This window comes from Gallus gallus, chromosome 4, assembly GCF_016699485.2.
Source record: "Gallus gallus isolate bGalGal1 chromosome 4, bGalGal1.mat.broiler.GRCg7b, whole genome shotgun sequence".
Taxonomy (NCBI): domain Eukaryota; kingdom Metazoa; phylum Chordata; class Aves; order Galliformes; family Phasianidae; genus Gallus; species Gallus gallus.
This window is the reverse complement of record NC_052535.1, coordinates 19,668,591-19,685,340: the sequence shown is the minus strand read 5'-3', so window position 1 is coordinate 19,685,340 and position 16,750 is coordinate 19,668,591. Positions and strand designations below refer to the sequence as shown.

The following is a 16,750-nucleotide window of genomic DNA, read 5'->3' as shown; positions in this document are numbered from 1 at the left end:
TTTCTAATGCAAACTGCTATATTTCATTGCCAAAGGATTTTAAAGCTGGCTTTTCTCTCAGGTTTGGTTGGTTCTTGCTGAGGTGCTTCAGAGTATGCTAGTCTTTCCTATGCTAATAATCAGAGATTGACTAACTCAACATTAAAGTATCTGTGGGATGTTTTGGAAAGTACACAGAAGTTGCTTATTTTGTACCAGATGCTTCAGTCTGGCACGTTGCTAAAATTAATAGGGAAAGTAGTTTGGAATTCCGAAGGAAATAGAAATTGTTATGGGTTATCTATTTGTATTTATATTAGCAGGTTTTATGCAATTATAGCTGCATCTTTGCAAAGGGTTGTAACTTGTGAAGCGGTCAAAACTTAGATTTCACAGAATTAAAGAAATCTTCTTAAGCCTCAAGCCTACTCCTAGCCATCCATAAGAGCTTTTTAAGTATTTAAAGTAATTGCAGCATTATGTTCTTGTATAATCTTCCATGTGCACCTGCCAAATCTTTCATGTACACTTTATTTTTTGAAAGAGTTCAGAATGTGGCATTGTGAGCTTTCACGAAGGACAAAATAAATAGATCGCTCTAGAAGAACAGATGAGCTTGAGGGGAGAGGAAGCATGTGCAAGGGCTGCTCCAAAAATAATGCCTCTTATTTTTAATCTGTTGGACCATAACGTCAGAGGTGGATGTTGATGGTATGGCAGTAAAGGTTGAGCCTCTCTTACATGTTGTTGCCATGTGACAGATGGCAGCAGAGGGACAGTCTGACAAAACGGTGTCTGACATGGAAGCGTGTATGAAGCAGAGGTGTGGTACTGAATTTTTCCATGCAGAAAATGTGTTGACATTCATTAACACAGTGGATCACTTCCACTGGTGCAGATTTTTTACAAGTGCGCCATGCAGGCTCTTGTTCATTGCTGATGAAAATGCTTAGCTCATGGTGGTGTCTATGTTGCAAAGAAGAAAAACAGACTTTTAATTGGATTCATTTTGCTTATCTAACCAGTTGGCTTCTAACGTAAAGCTGTTCCAATAATCATTTTGCTTATCAATGAAACAAGTTGCCTCCAAACTAATGTATCTATGTAAATATATATATATAATATTATATATGCATATCATATATATATGCATATTATATTTATAAAATATTATATATGCATATTATATATATATGCATATATATATATATATGCATAGATGTGCTTGTATACTGTATTTTTAAAAGTTTAGAAACTTCCTGCATTGTATACTTGTGGAAGCAAAGTCCATCAAGGGCTCTTAATAAAATGACATTTCTTCTGGCTCAGAAAATCCTTTAGCCACAAATGGCTGGAGTTTGGGAGCGTGTTCTGGAAAAACTAGAGTTCCTGTATTAGATGAACCTGTTATCCAGTACCCTCTACTGTTGGTGAGCAAAACAAAAGCTGGGTGAAGAGAAAATTCCTACAAGAAGATTGTATTTTGGCTTCCTTGTCCTGAATTTCATGGAGAAAGAAGAGTTTAGCCCTCCCTGCTTCTCAGTGAAATGCCCCACATGCTTTGAGCTCTGTGCTCTTGAGGTAGGTGGATACAAGTACTTTTCAGTGAGCTCCTGCCCAGGTTGGCTGGAGAAGCATCCCGCCTTCCCGAGGCTGTGTGAAGACAGGAAGCTGGGGCTGGTTCTTCAGTTTGCGGCTGACTGCAGCATTGAATGACTTCACGCTGTTAATCCCACTGGGTTAGCCGCAGTGGATGAAGCCAAGCATAAAGATATAGCACTGAAGTTAATATCAAGCAAATACAGGAGCTGACAGATAGAAGAGGCAAGTAGGTGATGCTTTTATCCCCATTGATGGCAAATTGCCCACCACTAATGCAGTAGTCCTGTAGGTTAAACCACAAGTCTAAATAATTAGATGTCAGGAGTTTTGAAAATGCTACCTGAGAATGGGCTGGCCTTTAAATGTGGGTGAGTTTTATGTCGTCAATGATAAATGAATGTCCCGAGTGACTCATATAAATGTAAATATTAAGTCAATATTGAAGTGGAGACAGCTGGCATCATCACTGTGGGCTTGTTGGCCTACCTGAAGAAAACACTGGGAAAAGGCTGAGGTGTGAATCAAGAGGGAATTAAACAGTAGTAAAGTGCATAATGCCAGTTCACAGGGACTAAGACAGATTTATTAAAGTGAGGGAAACGAGAATTTTCCAATTTAATTCGATAGAGATTTGTAGAGGGTGTGAATTCACCTTCTAATTATTTCTGTACTGATGTGAGGTCCTTAGACCCTGGAAAGTACATTAATTTTCTTCCCCCTATACTTTAGTTTTTCAGAGTCTTTATGACCTAGTCAATGAAATAAACAAGATCAGATCTTGGGCAAATGTAGTTTCCTATCTTTAATTAAAGGCCTGAAACCTTAAATTCCAGTTTACTCAAAGACTAGTAGTCAAGGGACGTGCATGTTATAGAGACTTTCTTCTTCAGTATGGCACTCCATCTTAGCACAGTGTTGGCGTTGTTTGTCGTAGCACAGAGTGATGCAGAGAAAGAGCTGGGAATTGTGGTAGCTAGTGGCCGAACTCAAGCTCCTTGTACAATGCTTTGGCTAAAAAGGTGAGTTGAGCCTTCAGACTTACATCCGTAGTCAGGAGATGTTATGTGGTGTGGAGACACACTTGTGTTTGTACTTGGTACAGTGACTGCTGCACAAATTTGGTCTGTTTCTGGCACTCATTAGGCAAGAGTGTGTTGAATATGGGTTGGATAGAAGTGATCAATAAGAGTGACTATAGCATTAAGTGATGCTCATTTAAGCATTGCAATGTCATACTTGTTTCCTTCTGCTGAAGTTGTGCCATTGAAGATCAAAAAATGCAGATCTGTTCAGATTAAGTCTTATGAAAGTGAGCCTTGCTCTGTAAGCTGCTGATCAGAGCCTTTATCTCCAAATTGCTGAATTTCAATATGGAAGCACTAAAAGGAAGCGGTAGCTTGACCCCATTTAACAGGTGAGAGGTTGCCTCTGCTGGCATGAGAAGTATAGCCAAGACAGCATTAAAAAAACCTTTGTGTACAAGATATTTAATGAGATAAAAGAAGTTCAAGACATGCAAGCCATCTCATGCAGGTAAAAGTAGACTCAACTCCAGGAAAACCTTAGAGCATAGGCACTCCTGTTCAGAGCACAGTGCCTATGCAGTGATCATAAGCTCCCTGTTTTGAGTGTTACCACTTTGCCTTTGAACTCTCCTCTTGTGATCCATCTGGTTTAGGTTGTGTTGGTGCTTCATAGCTGCAAATCACACTAATAAGGCATTTCTAACACTGCAGTAAAGAGGACGAATAATTGTCTCTGACTGCCTGAATAGCAGAAATGCTAAGACAATAAGCTTTTCATTTTGATAGGGAAAAAAAAAAAAAAAAGAGTTGAAGAAGATTCAGTGAATTGAGTCATTGTAAAACCACCACCAAAAATGAATTTGAGAGATGAATAAAAGCTTTTATAAAATTTATTTTTAAAAGGTTCTGGGTACAGCATGAAACAAAGCACTTCATTTTAATGAAAAATCAAAATATTTAAGCTCTTCTGAAATGTTTGAATGTTTTTGGCCAAAAAAAAAAAAATATATGTATCAGCCAGAATACAGAGAAATTTGGTAGAATTAAATAAGCATTTTTCAGAGGAAAAATGTTTCTTCCAAAAAAAAGTCACTGTTCTCTAGTCAACAGAACAAGCCAAGTAAATTTATTAATCTGTTATGTAAGACTACAGAAAGACCCACCAAAGAATGACATTCCCTCTTGACCATATCCGTTCCATCTGATCAAAAATCCAAGAAAGGTCTTAGGATGTGATAACAAACTACAGACTTCAAGGTTATTTTTCCCCTTCTTTCCCTAAAAATAATTGAGTTAGGCAGCTTAATCCAAGTGGTCCAATTTTCAGGAGTATGAAATGCATCTACTGATCTGCAAAATTTCTGTGTTTTCATCATTGCTTTTGTTTGTTGCCCTGGAGCCCAGCAAGCTATCTGGATATCTGACCGTTGAATGGGCTGTTCAGGATTACAGTATGTAGCTGCTTGGCTTTTCCATGTGGCCAGCTCATTGGGCCTGCGTTCAAGTCCTTCAGCTGGCTCCAGTCTTCCCTGACACTGATGAACTAACTCCCAGCTACATCTGGAGGTTGAATTTCAGTCTCAGAGCCACCACAATAGCTGTGACAGTGCTGGCTGTCAGGCACAGCTGAATTGTATGACAACCTTTGAGCAAGAGTCTGGTAGGGCACAAGAACCCAGAAGAGAAAAGGCAGGCATAGAGAGCGTCTTTCCTTAGGAAACAGCAAAATATCCTAGGCCTCCTGAGCTGCTGTTCACAAAACTTGTCTCCAGCCTTCTTGTCAATATTGCTGCTCCCCATCCAGTTGCTCTCTCGCTCCAGTTCCTCTCAACCAGGTTTTCCTCAAAAAAAGAAACAAAGACAGATCATAGAAAGGCCCTAGTGGATTTCAGTAATTTAAACAAGGTGCTGGGATTTTCTTTATGATTACGGACAGCATTAGAAATCTTAAAGTAGACTGTGGAGAGTTTGGGAAAAGAAACAGTATTTTAAAAAGTAAAAATCTTGCATCTAGAAGTCTGTCCTTTCCTCAGATGTGGCTGCTGTTCAAGCACAGAGGCATCTCTCAAGGAACTGCCAGATATATCAATGTCTCTCTACAAATTAACAAAGTGGAGCTGTCAATTATTTAAAAATGTAGATGCAGCAAGCAGTTGGCTGTGTCTGGTATTCCTCACAAAGAGGGGTGCCAGAATTTCACTGGCAAAACACTTCAGCTAAGTGATCTCAGATGAAAAAATGACAGCTTCTGCTAATAAACAGTCAGGGCTATGAGTATAAACATTCATCAGTAGTCCTAGAGTGGAGGGATCGTGGTAGTATCTGGCTTTGCAGAGACTGTTGTGCTCTTTGCACCCTTGTGCGCATGTATTCCAGTCTTAATCTGGGACAGTTACTGGAACTGGAATGTACACAATAAAAAGAAAGAGCAAAGGGCATCTGCTCTTCAGAGCACAGCTCAAATGCCTTGGCCATTTCCTCCCAAAGTGCTATAGCTTTGTTCCAGCAGCAGCTACAGGAAGGTTCAGCACACCCACAGCTCCCAGAGCTGGTGGAGAAGATCATAGGAACTATCCCATGTCCTTGGGTGAGCAGCAGATGACTGGGAGAGGAGTACCAAAACCATCACAGTGTGCTCCATTGTGGGTTTGGTGTCTGCTGAGACGTGGTAAGCTGTATGGACAAATTGTGCTAACCTGTTTTCTTTTAACTATCCTAATCTCTTTTTTATCCCCTTTATACATCTGGTTTCCATAAGGTAACAGCTGCTGTGCATTTCATCATTTAATTAAGCACAGTGTGGGAAAAGGTTTTTCTGTTCATGGCATTAAAAATGAATTGTTCTGGGTGATGTGTATGTTTGGGAATATTTCTGTATAACCACTAATGAATTATTAAGACTGATATTAGTGTCAATGTGATTTAAAAGCTAAAACATTGTATCAGCAGTTTATGTACTGCAGGCACTAACAAATATTTTAAAGGGTTCTACAGTCAAAAACTATGAGGAAAGGAAGCAGCTGTGGCTATGTTGCTGGAGGTCTAGCCTCTTTACTTGTGGGAAGCCCATGTTAACTGGCACAACTGACATCCTGACATTGCCGAAAAGGGGTCTTGGCAATGCCATCCCCTCATCTCCAAATGGCAAGCACACAGATGTGTCACACATCATCTGCAAATTGAAGGCAAGCCTGGAAGAGATTTGATGTTTGTAGAAGGATTTTCTACAGCATTTGAGGAAAGGAACCAGGAAGTGTGCACACCAGCATGATGTAAGAAACCTCACAAAAAGTGTCCAGTCTCTGAGAAAACACAGACTGGGGTGGCCAGTCATAGGCTGAGATGCATTAGAAAGTCACTGAAGATGTTAGCAGGGCTAAGCAGATCTTGAAACCTCCTGCTATACCATGTAGGACTTTCTGAGAATACCTGGTTCCTTGGACATGGAGGAAAACATATTCCAAAGCATAAGTTTAAGTCCACTGAAAAGTGCAAAACCAAGGGAAGACATTTCAATCTTTAAAAGAACAGACAAAACCAACACACCTTATCATATATGCCAGGAACACACACACCCATGAAAAAGAATGAGTTAATGTTAGTGGCCAAGACAAATCCCTGGGCTGAGAGTAGAAATGGTGTTCCTCCCAGTTAGTTTCCATTTACTACAGAAAAATATATTCTCATTTTAAACCAATACTGTCAGTCCTCTGTTACAATCAGGCAGTATAGCCACACTGATAGAGGGGTCTAGAGCTAAACAGACGGTAGGATGCAGCTAATTTTGTGAGACATGACCCAGCTTATTTATTTTCATTAAATATTTTGCCATTCATATTTAGCCTTTGGGGCTTTATCTTGCCCATACAATGCTTTACATGCCCCATTTTTGATCAGGAGACACAATTTTAGCCAGTTTGCCATGAAGTGCAATTTTGAATAGGTATCTGTTCAGCTCTGTTATGCTCAATCCACTGCGGAGCTGGGAAGTGCTAGTAAATAAGACGACTCTTGAAGAAGACTGCACAGCCATTGCCTAACCTATATGTAGAAGTCTCAGGACAGCAACAACAAAACCTTGCTTCCCATACATATTTTTTGAATAGAAAACTGAGAACTAGAGTCCTGTTTCAGAGTCCCTATGTGGAGGCATCAGTATATATCATCCTTCTATGTGTCCTGCTTTTGTTGCTTCAGTAGAAATAATGCATTAATTATTTGCATGTCATTTCTGTTGTAAATTTTCTGGCTAATCAAGGATTGGCTGTTTCCCCTGTTTTTATCCAGACCAAGACTATTCTCAGTACTTTTGCACCTTAAGATTTTTCTCTATGGGAATTGGGTTCATGCACCTGCAAAGGAGAGCAGCACAGTAAAGTGTACAAACTGTGAGTTAATTTTACCAGACTTATGGGCTCTTTCCTCTACTGACATTTAAATAAAAATGTTTTATAATCCTTACTAGATTTCCGGTTTTATTTGCTCACAATCAAAGCTTTATCTCTTTTCTCTTTTTCAGGCTTGGAATTCCATCCCCTTGCTTGTTTGTCTTTCAGGGTAACCTCATCCTCACACTCCCTTGCTCTTCTCAGTGTGTTGAGATGTGCTCTTCTTCTGCTGCCCATTTTATGTCCATGGGGGTACTTATTTGTCATGGAGTTATCTAGATCAGATCTATGACTGTGACAGGGGGGCAGGGCTCATGGGCCCCCCGGCTCCCCAAAATGGGAAGGGAAAAGGGAAAGGGGTAGGGGAACAGGAGCTGGGCTCAGAGAGGGAAAAAGAACGGAGCAGTGGCAACGATCTAAGGAGGAAAACTTATTTTACTATCTATGATATTGGAATGCAAGATAACACAATATAATACAATCTAATTGAAAGTAAGGGTAATAAATCAAATAAAATAAGAGAGAGAAAGTTTCCAAAACCAAAAGGCCTACTTGATGAAGGCGCATGGCTTGGAAGTGCACCCACCCCTCTGCCAGGCAGCAAGAGAGAGAGAGCATGAGCCTGATCACGTGACAAATCCCGTGATTTCTATGACGTATCTTCCTTCTCTGACTGTGAGGTCCTCTGGGATACGTAGTTCTTCTCTTTTGAGAATCAGGTATCTGGAAAGTTGTCAATCCATGGAACTGGAGTATTAGCCCTTTATTTACCCGTGCTGTCCATGATGTTATGATGTGGAATACCAATAGCAAAATTACAAAACCATGATATTCTGCAGATGTTTCCCGTTCTAAGAATGTGGTTGCTGCTTTGTGCTTTGTGCGTTTGGGCCATTTTTGGTTCATCTCAGCTGATTTCACTTTTTTTTTTTTTTTTTTTTTTTTTTTTTTTGAGTTCTTCTGCAGTCTCAAGGCACAGAGGGACTGAGGGAAGACCCTTGGGCTGGCACTTAGCAGTCATCCAGCAAGGAGTGTGGAGCTGAGTAATGGCAGGAGACAGAGGCAGAGAGACAAGAAGCCACAAATCAGGTCAGTTCTGAAAGCAACAATGAAGTGAGGCTTCCACCTACTTGTTTCTTGCCTTGGAAAATATGCTGAACTGTCACTTTCATAGTAGTGTCAATTGGGTACAACTTTGGGTATGGGCTGGTACACTGGAGAAGTACCTCCGGGAAAGTCACCAAACACTGAGATTAGTCTCATGGGCATGAAAAGATGGATGCTTGTAATCAATGCAGCAGAAAACACTGCAGCCAATTTTCCTCTTATCAATCACTTGCAAAGTTACATTTCCAAAACAAATGTTAAACGCTAGAAGATTGATTTGAGGTGCCTGAGTTGATCCATTGCATCTTTTCTCTAACTCTCAATTAATAGCAAGAACGTTATTGTTTGCTGTCTCACAGCCAACAAAGTAACAAAATTAAATGCCTATATTTAAGATAGCTACTCCCTACTCCTGAAAATTTCAGGGAAATGGCTATCAGGAAGAAAAACAGGGTTTGAGCGTTATTGAAAATAAATCTAGTTTTTAGACAATAATAACATTTTATTCCCTGAGTTAAAACAATGTATGCAGCCTGTTTCTAATTTACATTGTCTGTGAAATTGAAGCAATGTATTCATCTTGATTTTCATGCTTCTTGTCTCCAGTAAAAATGCTCTACATCAATTACTCATTATTTACTGAATTTGTTTACTGTTAAGTTTGTGTATTAAACAACCTCTGAAACTCCATCATCTATCACACAGTCACTACTCCTTCCTAACAAGGCCATTTTTCTTACTGAGCATTGAGAAACAGGGATGATATTTTTCTTGATATGTAAAAAGTACTGTTTCAAATCTTCTGTTGGACAGAAAGTACATGAGATAGGAGAGTTTTTCAATAGAGAAAAAAAAGCTATTTTAAAGCTAAAGTAAGAATTAAGTCTTTTCATGAAAGCAACGAAATAATGACATTAGCTTAGCAAGAGGTAAGGAAATAATGGTCTCATCAAGGTCAATAAATACAATTATTCAGCAGAATATGATCGATTAATTGCTTCTATGCCAAAACTATAGATGAATGATTCCCAGGTTACAGAAACATTTCTGAGAGTAAGCAGTCAATTTATGGGTCAAATCTCCTGGTCACTGACGCTGAATGATGTTAGAAAGGATTGGTTTGCAGCAGGGATGCTTTCTGACGACATGACACTGTGGGCTTCACATATTGAACACTTAAGGAGTGATACACTCAGTGCAATTATTTTTATATTTTGCCCACTGTCATCCATAAAGAAAAAGAAAACCATTATTTAGAAAATCAGTGGATTTATCAAAGGCAGTCACTTCACTACCACCATTCTTGATGCACTGATGACCTTTTTCCAAGCATCAAGTCATGCAAGCAGAGGAAAGCCAGCCTTCAATCTCTATTTGCAGTACAGAGTACAGAGCCCACCCAGCTGAGTTAAATGGAAAATGAGATTGCAAAGTACTCCAGAGGTCAGCGAAGCAAAGGAGGTCATGAGAAGTCATTTGACAGTGGAGCCAAATTTTTGGGAGGTGCCTCAGGCTGGTGCCAGACTTGTGCAGCTGGTAAAGGAAAGGAGCCCAAGCCTTGGCAAGATCAAACACAGCCCAAGACAGAGAATTAAATCACCACTGAAGGCAAGAAGGAGACTTCAGTTCCTCCTACAGACAGCTTGCTCTCTGTTAAAGTAAAAATTACAGATTGTTCCAGTCCTATTTCCTGCTGTGGGATTGGTAAGAAAATGGACAAATGTGTTTTAATGACTCACCTCCGTTCCCCATCTGCTAGTCAGGATTGGGAAGGGCAGGAGAAAGGCAGAAAGGCTCTACGGACAGTGGAGCATGGTATGTCACCAGCTCCTGGGGAGGCAGGCGCGGCTCTTGTGAGTGCTCACAGCACTGAAACCAGCTGGGACAGCAGAAGAAGTTGCACAAGAGGAAAAGGCCTGGCACAAATAGCCTTTCCCAGCCAGTGCTTCTCAGGCCAGCCCACTCTTGGACACCTCTGTCCTCCTCAGGCTGGCTGCATTCAGCTAGCAATTACCTTGTTTTCCTCGGTATCTGACTTAGGCATCTCTAGGTGCAGGTCTAACACTTCAATCTAGAGCCACGTGTCAATTTCTGTGCATGTTATAATCTTTTTATATAAGGTTTATGCTATGATATGAATTTAACGATATTACAAGGAGTGGCTGAGGGAGCTGGGATTGTTCAGTCTGGAGGAGAGGAGGCTCAGGGGAGACTTCACTGCTGTTGTGTGAGGTTGTGGTGAAGTGGGAGTCGGCCTCTTCTGCTGAGAAACAGTGATAAGACAGAGGGAACGGCCTTGAGTTGCACTAGGGGAGGTTCAAGCTGGATATTAGGAAAAAATTATTCTCAGGAAGAGTGGTGTGACTTTAGAACAGATTACCCAGGGAGGTGCTGGAGTCCCTGAAGGTTTTTAAGAAAAGGGTTGATATGGCACTGAGGGGCGTGATCTATAGCTATCAGAGGCATGGGCTGACTCTTAGACTGGATGGTCTTATTGATCTTTCCAACCTTTTTGATTCTATGCTTTATTTAAAATATTGGAGTTTCAAGGTAAGCTTCCTTGTAAATTTATATGAAATTCCATGAATGCTTCTGGACAGAAAAAAAAAAAAAAAAAAAAAAAAAAGTAGAAATCAATCTTTTTCCTTATTGCCTGTTTTTAACATTTGCTAATCAAATTAGGAAAAAAAAAAATAGATTTTTCTTAACAGTTTTCCACCTCGAAATTGTCTTGTTCTAAAAGCTTTGAATATGCAGAACATTTTAGTCAACTTGAAAAGCACTTCTCAGTGAAGTATTCTGCTGATGAAACAAGTAAATGCAATTTTAAATTAGGATCTGCCTGAAACCATTTCAATTCCAGTTTGGCTGGTGAGTTGAGGGGAATTGGCCAGCTTCTTCTGGCCTTCAGCCCAGGGCTGCAGGAGTCCTTATACCCTGGGTTTCTGACCACAGAAGACTGTGAATCACAAAATAACATTTTAGTACTGTACTTCAGCTCCTGGCTACAAATAAGAACATACCTTTGTGGAAAGCTAATGAGAAGATAATTCACAGGTATGTTTATTGGTAGGAAGCCATTGCATAAAATGTATGGTTAAGGCAAAACATTGATTAAGATACCACCCAGGTAAATCAGCTTCCTAGGCAATATTCACAGAACAGTGCCATTGAAGTGCTCTGAGGCAGCCAGCAGAAATGCTGGAGCAGCCTGCCAAAAAGCTGGATGTTGCTGATGGAAAAAATTAGCCTCAGTACTTTGGCATCTGGAGTCTGTGACTGCCATACAAAAGGAAAAGGAACTGGTGGAATTGGGTAATTGCACTCCAGCAGACTACTGCAAGTCTGCTGTGACTTTGTCATTCAAAATAAATAACTAAATTTAGTGTTTTTAATTAAAAAATGAGCCTTTGAACGTACAGAAAGTAGGATGCTAGGGGAAGGCGTACAATTAACTGGGTAAAGGGGGTCACATTTTCTGTATGTGTCTGAGCACAATAAACAGAGATAGGCACATGTGCCTATGTGTGCCTGTACCATTTTGTGTTTGAGTTTTTGTTTTTCTGTTAACTCTGTCAGTTTCACAAAGAATTATACACCCCGTTTACTGGAGATTCCAATGTATATTGCTGGGGGGGAAAAAAAAAAAGTAATTTCTTAGTGCAGCCCATGTTTTAGCAATTATATTCCTTTCTCTCTTTTTTCTTGCTTTTCTGTATTTGAGGGGGGAAAGGGGGGGGGAGAGGGGTGAGGAGGCAGATGAGTATCAGATAAAGGCAGTCACCCCCCATTGTGATCCCCAGGGTGTGAGTGCAACTGGGAACCAGTGTGGGGCAGCCAGCAATGATGCATCACCAGCCTTATTCCTAAAGCATGCTTTGTAGTAGGAAAAGCTTGTAGGAGTGCATTTACTGTACAAGACTGACTGAAGGAAGGAGTAGGTTTAAAACTGACTAGCAAGCATCTGGTGTTCAGAGAGGAATATACTTGTGACTGTTTCTAAGAACTGAAGAGGTTACCGATGACAGAAAACTATGAACTGCGTGGACATAATATGCTATTTTGCCTACTAATCCAAGTATACATGGACGTGCTCAAATCTGATCTCTCCTCTCCTAGACCTACTACATATAAGAAGTGAGTAAGCATTTTATCCGTGGGACTAATCATATACTTAAAGTTAAGGGACTGCTTATGTGCTTTGCTGGATGAAGGCCTAATGGCCCATATGTGCTGCACCAGCTCCTCATGAGAGGGATCAACAGGATGCAACTCAGACTTTTCTGGATATCTTTCTGGTTCTCAGTGCTGTTTGCACATGTGCATGTGTCTGCAAATAATGCTTACCTTTGGAGCACTAAACAGGAGATGGTCTGTGTGCTGTGCTGGGATGCCCATAGGGCGAGGCAGGAACTTCTCTACATGCACTATGGACAGGAAGAGGGGAATAAATAACATGAGGCCAGCATTATCTGAAAGTATCCAGTGTCTAGGGAGGTTTCCCAGTGAAGCTGTGCGTGCCCCATCCCTGCAGATGCTCAAGTCCAGGCTGGATAGGGCCCTGCGTAGCCTGATCTGGTGGAGGGAAGCCTTGTCCATGGCAGGGGTTGGGACTGGGTGGGCTTTGAGATCCCTTTGAATCCAAACCATTCTGTGAAGTTGTTCAGAGGTATTGTTTTGGTAGACAGATGCTCTTCCTGTTAGATGATAGTGAAGTGTTAATTTTAAGGATAGTTCTTGTAAGCTCTATAAATAGCAAATCAGAAAAAATAGTGAAAACACTCTGAAAATGTTTTTAGCCATTTGTAGAAAATCATTTCTCTTAAAAAACAAATGGAGCAGAACGTCTTCTTTAAAGTAAAGGTGAAACAAAAGTTATTTCAGAAAAAATAGCATGGATTTAAGTGCAGCCCTATGCAGAAAAGCACTTATGCAGGTACTGTAGGTGGAGCATATACCTGATAGCTTTCTCAAGTCATAGTTACGATTACAGAATGCTTCATTTGCTCTGTGTAGTGTCCTCAGGTCTGGAGATCTTTTTGCTTTCAGAGAGAAATTGCTGCAATCAATCAAAAGGCATTAGCATTCCCACCACCGGGATTATGAATTACATCTCTGTAATAAACATGAATGCTGTTTCCCTCTTCTTCTGTTCCTCCAAGAGTCCTAAAAGTTTTATTTCAACTTTCAAACTTGCTTTGAGGGCTTTGGCTAGGAGTGAGTGCTTCTGGCTCACTTGAGCTAATTTGGCGAATAATTTTATAACAACTTCTATCTTACATAGAGTTGCAGGTTTTGACATATTGCTCAGTCAGCCCTTATTTCATGCAGAGTTTGTTTGATTAGGCGCCCAGGTGAAACACAGTCAGGGAACCTGGTGAGCTGTAAGGCCTCCAAGGGGAGGAGGAAATGAAGTGGTTTGCTTGCTGCTTAGCCGGGCATTACAGCTGCTCCACTGCTATCTAAGCCTGCTGTCACCTCCCTATGTCTCTTAGGAGTGCTGCAGTTGTACTTAGTGAAGAGTCCTTTTGTGACAAGAAGAATTGGGCATGCTATAGGGTATCGACAGGAATGACCATCTGAGGGAGTCTCAGTAGTGGGCCTTGACTTGGCTTAGGCATGATAGACTGCCAGGGTTTGTGCAGGTCTCTGTGTAGCAGGAGAACCATGCTCAGTCCTCACTGATGGAGGTTCCAGATTCTGATGTTCTTAGGGCAGGTCATGTTTACTGCTTTGGATTTAACCTTTGTAGCTTGATCTGAGCCCCACATTTGGTCACCCAGATGTTTGTTTGGTTGTTGGGTGTTTTTTTTTGACTCCCACCTGTCAGAACTTCCCAAAAGCCACTTTGATTTGGGTGGGCTTCATAGCATCATGATGATAAAGCTGATCTGGCAGAAATAGCCCCGGTGGGATTGGGTCTCACCTATTTCTTGCTTGTCACAGTGGGCCTTTAGTATGTTTCAACTAGTTCCCAGACACTAGTGAGCTTATGACCAGTTTTCTTTGTGTTCCTATGATGGAGACACAAGCTCACAGGCTTTATTGCAAGTTTTAGGACATCCAGAAGTATGGAGCCAAGCAGCATCCCCCATGCCTGGCTGCTGTGAGGACCCTTGTACTGCTACTGCAAGGAGCAAGTTACCTTCAGCAAGCAATTAATAAAGCATATAAATCACGAGCAGTTGAGAAGAGGAGAAAACAACAACAGAAAAAGGAACATTTGTTTCCAAGTTCCTAGTGAAGCAAGACATGCTATATCCTGAGGACAGAACAAGAAACCAGACTGAGTTTGTATAAAACTACATGTGGAAACCTCCCCTGGTAACAAAATGAACAATAAAATCAGATATCAGTGAGAGTCCAAACATTCATTTAAAATCACTGAGCAGTAAATTATACATCACAGACGTCTTCAGTGTTCTGGAAAAAGCTGCACAAATGGAAACTGCTGAATGCAAATTAAAAACTTGTATTTGTTTAATTCTACAGCTAGGGAAAGACTCCATACCAGCCATGCTTTCTAAACAAGGTGCTTTTTTTGCTACCTGAGTTGAAGCTGAAGCGGCCAGCTCTACATATGAAACATTTAATCGATCATGGTGATCAAATGAAGATGGCGAATTTCTGCCTCCCTTGCCCCTAAGTGAGGAGATGGGCACATTTCCTAGGATAATCCAAAAGAATGTCAGACATTCTTTACTGAAACCCACAGTCCTAAAATATATTTGAAAGAACTGAGTGGTTTGGTGTTCTTTTTCCATTGGGAGCCTTTATTTTCCTTCACTCGGGGCTGGCTTATGTCAGGGCCCCATGAGCAGCAGCCTGAACAGCAGTGTGGAGAATGAACTTGTCTGTTGGCCGGTCTTTTCCTCAGGAGAGGGAAGAGAAGTTGGAAAAGGAGGCTCTGTCTGCACCAGAGCCTTCTTTGTTTCAAATGCGCTGAAAGTCAACAGGGCCCTTTCCCCTTTCTCCTACATCTCAAGGCAATGGCAACAAGCCTGACTGAATGCAGCAGTTGGAATTGTTCCTGCTCAGTATGGGAGGTGTGGAATCAGGCCCTTAACAGGGTTTCTCCCATGCAGAGAGTGGGGGGCCGCAGGGTTCTGGTGCTGTCTTTATCCCCACCATGACGTGGCAGGCCCACGGCTCTGCACTCTACAGGTGCTCTCATTTTCTCAATGTTTTTTATGTGATGGTGATTTCAAGGTCTCCTCTATCTGGACCTGTCATCCAAAATCCTTTTGCTAAACTAACATATTGGTCCATAAACTAATATGCTGATCCCTATTGCTAAACAAACCAGCCTATATCAGACCAAAGGCCAATGCCCTTCTGAGCTGCTACGTAGAAGACATCAGATGGACCTTCATGTAACTCACTGTTGTTTTTATTGATTGGAAATAAAGAAGTATGTCATCTGGTAATGCACAGATGCTCTTAAGGTGAGGAGCAACAGAGGGGGGTTGCAAGACTTTACAGCTCTTCTAACAGTTCTTTTCCCCAGGTTATTATAAGGTGACTTGCACAAAATGCTGTATTAATGATTATTTGAGTCTTCCCTCCCCATCCTGCTTTGGTGAGCTGTGGTGAAACCATGTGAAATGACCATTTTTGGTAGCCTTTAATTATGGATGTCTGAATAAGGCGTTTTAAAGCTTCAGTGATAGGTTATGAGCCCTTTCATATTTAAAAAATATGCCATTACAATTTCCCATTATATTATTGCAGTGGACTGAACATAGCAGCAAACCAAATCTTAAATCCATAAAAACAGTAAATTAAATGTGGCTCCTGTGGTTTTTGGAGCTTGACCAACAAGTTATCTTTATGAATGTATTCAGGGGAAAGGTCTCATTTTATTACATTATTTTCTTAATGATAAAGGCAGTAATGGAATCTCATCAGAACACACCAAAGGAATCTTAGTTTGCTGACAGTTGGGTCAAATTTTTCTTGGTGTGCTTGGTACAGGGCTGAAACTTGGCAGTGTCCAACTCACTGACTCCTGTCTTGAAACATACAGTCGTTTACTGCTTCTCTGTATTTGCTAGTTGACATTTTCTTGGCTTTAAATGAAATTTTGACACATAAATCCCACATGTCAAATGATATTGTAAAACAAGCATCCAAGTGTCAGCACATAGCCTAATAGTCTAGGGAATAGAGAATAGAATAAGGAACACCTTTATGCAGTCTTTCATCTACATCCAGCCATCTGCAAGTAATTTGAAACCAGTTTCAAATGAAGCTAGGTTGTTTGGCCTGTTCAGGCACACAAAGCCAAAGCAGAAGTTTAGAGTCTTCATGGCTTTTGTTGACTTGCTAATAAGTAGATAAATCTTTTATTTTCCAAAACCTTTATTTTCTCAGATAGTCCATTCCAAAGAAAGCCTAATTGAAATTACAGAAGCCTCTTGCAGAGTGCCACAAATTCCATTTTTAAATAGCCTGCTGATACTGAAAGACTTCATGATGAGCCTTTCACTTGCAAAGCAGGACTGGTCGGTTCCCCACTGATTAGCAGTTTTGTTTGAGTTGGGGAGACTCTAGAAATACCAGGCCCCTACAAAACAACAGCGACAAAGGCATGTAGATTTACATGGCGATGGGCTGGCTCCAAGATTCACTACTGAAATCCTCTAGGAA

General features: G+C 40.9%; 2 long non-coding RNA genes across 20 annotated transcripts in view; one reads left to right on the top strand and one right to left on the bottom strand.

The window, feature by feature from the left end:
- Positions 1-3,478: 3,478 nt before the first annotated feature.
- On the bottom strand, positions 3,479-9,978 carry LOC107053210. The gene is made up of 2 exons (XR_001466267.4): positions 9,841-9,978; positions 3,479-4,447 (listed from the first exon to the last, which is right to left on the bottom strand). It is a non-coding gene; the product is annotated as an uncharacterized LOC107053210 (long non-coding RNA).
- LOC112532346 overlaps positions 5,055-16,750 on the top strand; it is a 37,549-nt gene continuing 25,853 nt past the window's right edge. For 9 of the 19 annotated variants that reach the window (XR_003074965.3, XR_003074964.3, XR_005859548.2 and 6 more), the window contains exons 1-2: positions 5,055-5,274; positions 7,950-8,083. This is a non-coding gene — a long non-coding RNA (uncharacterized LOC112532346). Of the gene's footprint in view, positions 7,164-7,949; positions 8,084-16,750 lie in introns of all 19 variants that reach the window. The other 10 variants (XR_003074968.3, XR_005859547.2, XR_003074970.3 and 7 more) reach the window with 10 other exon arrangements.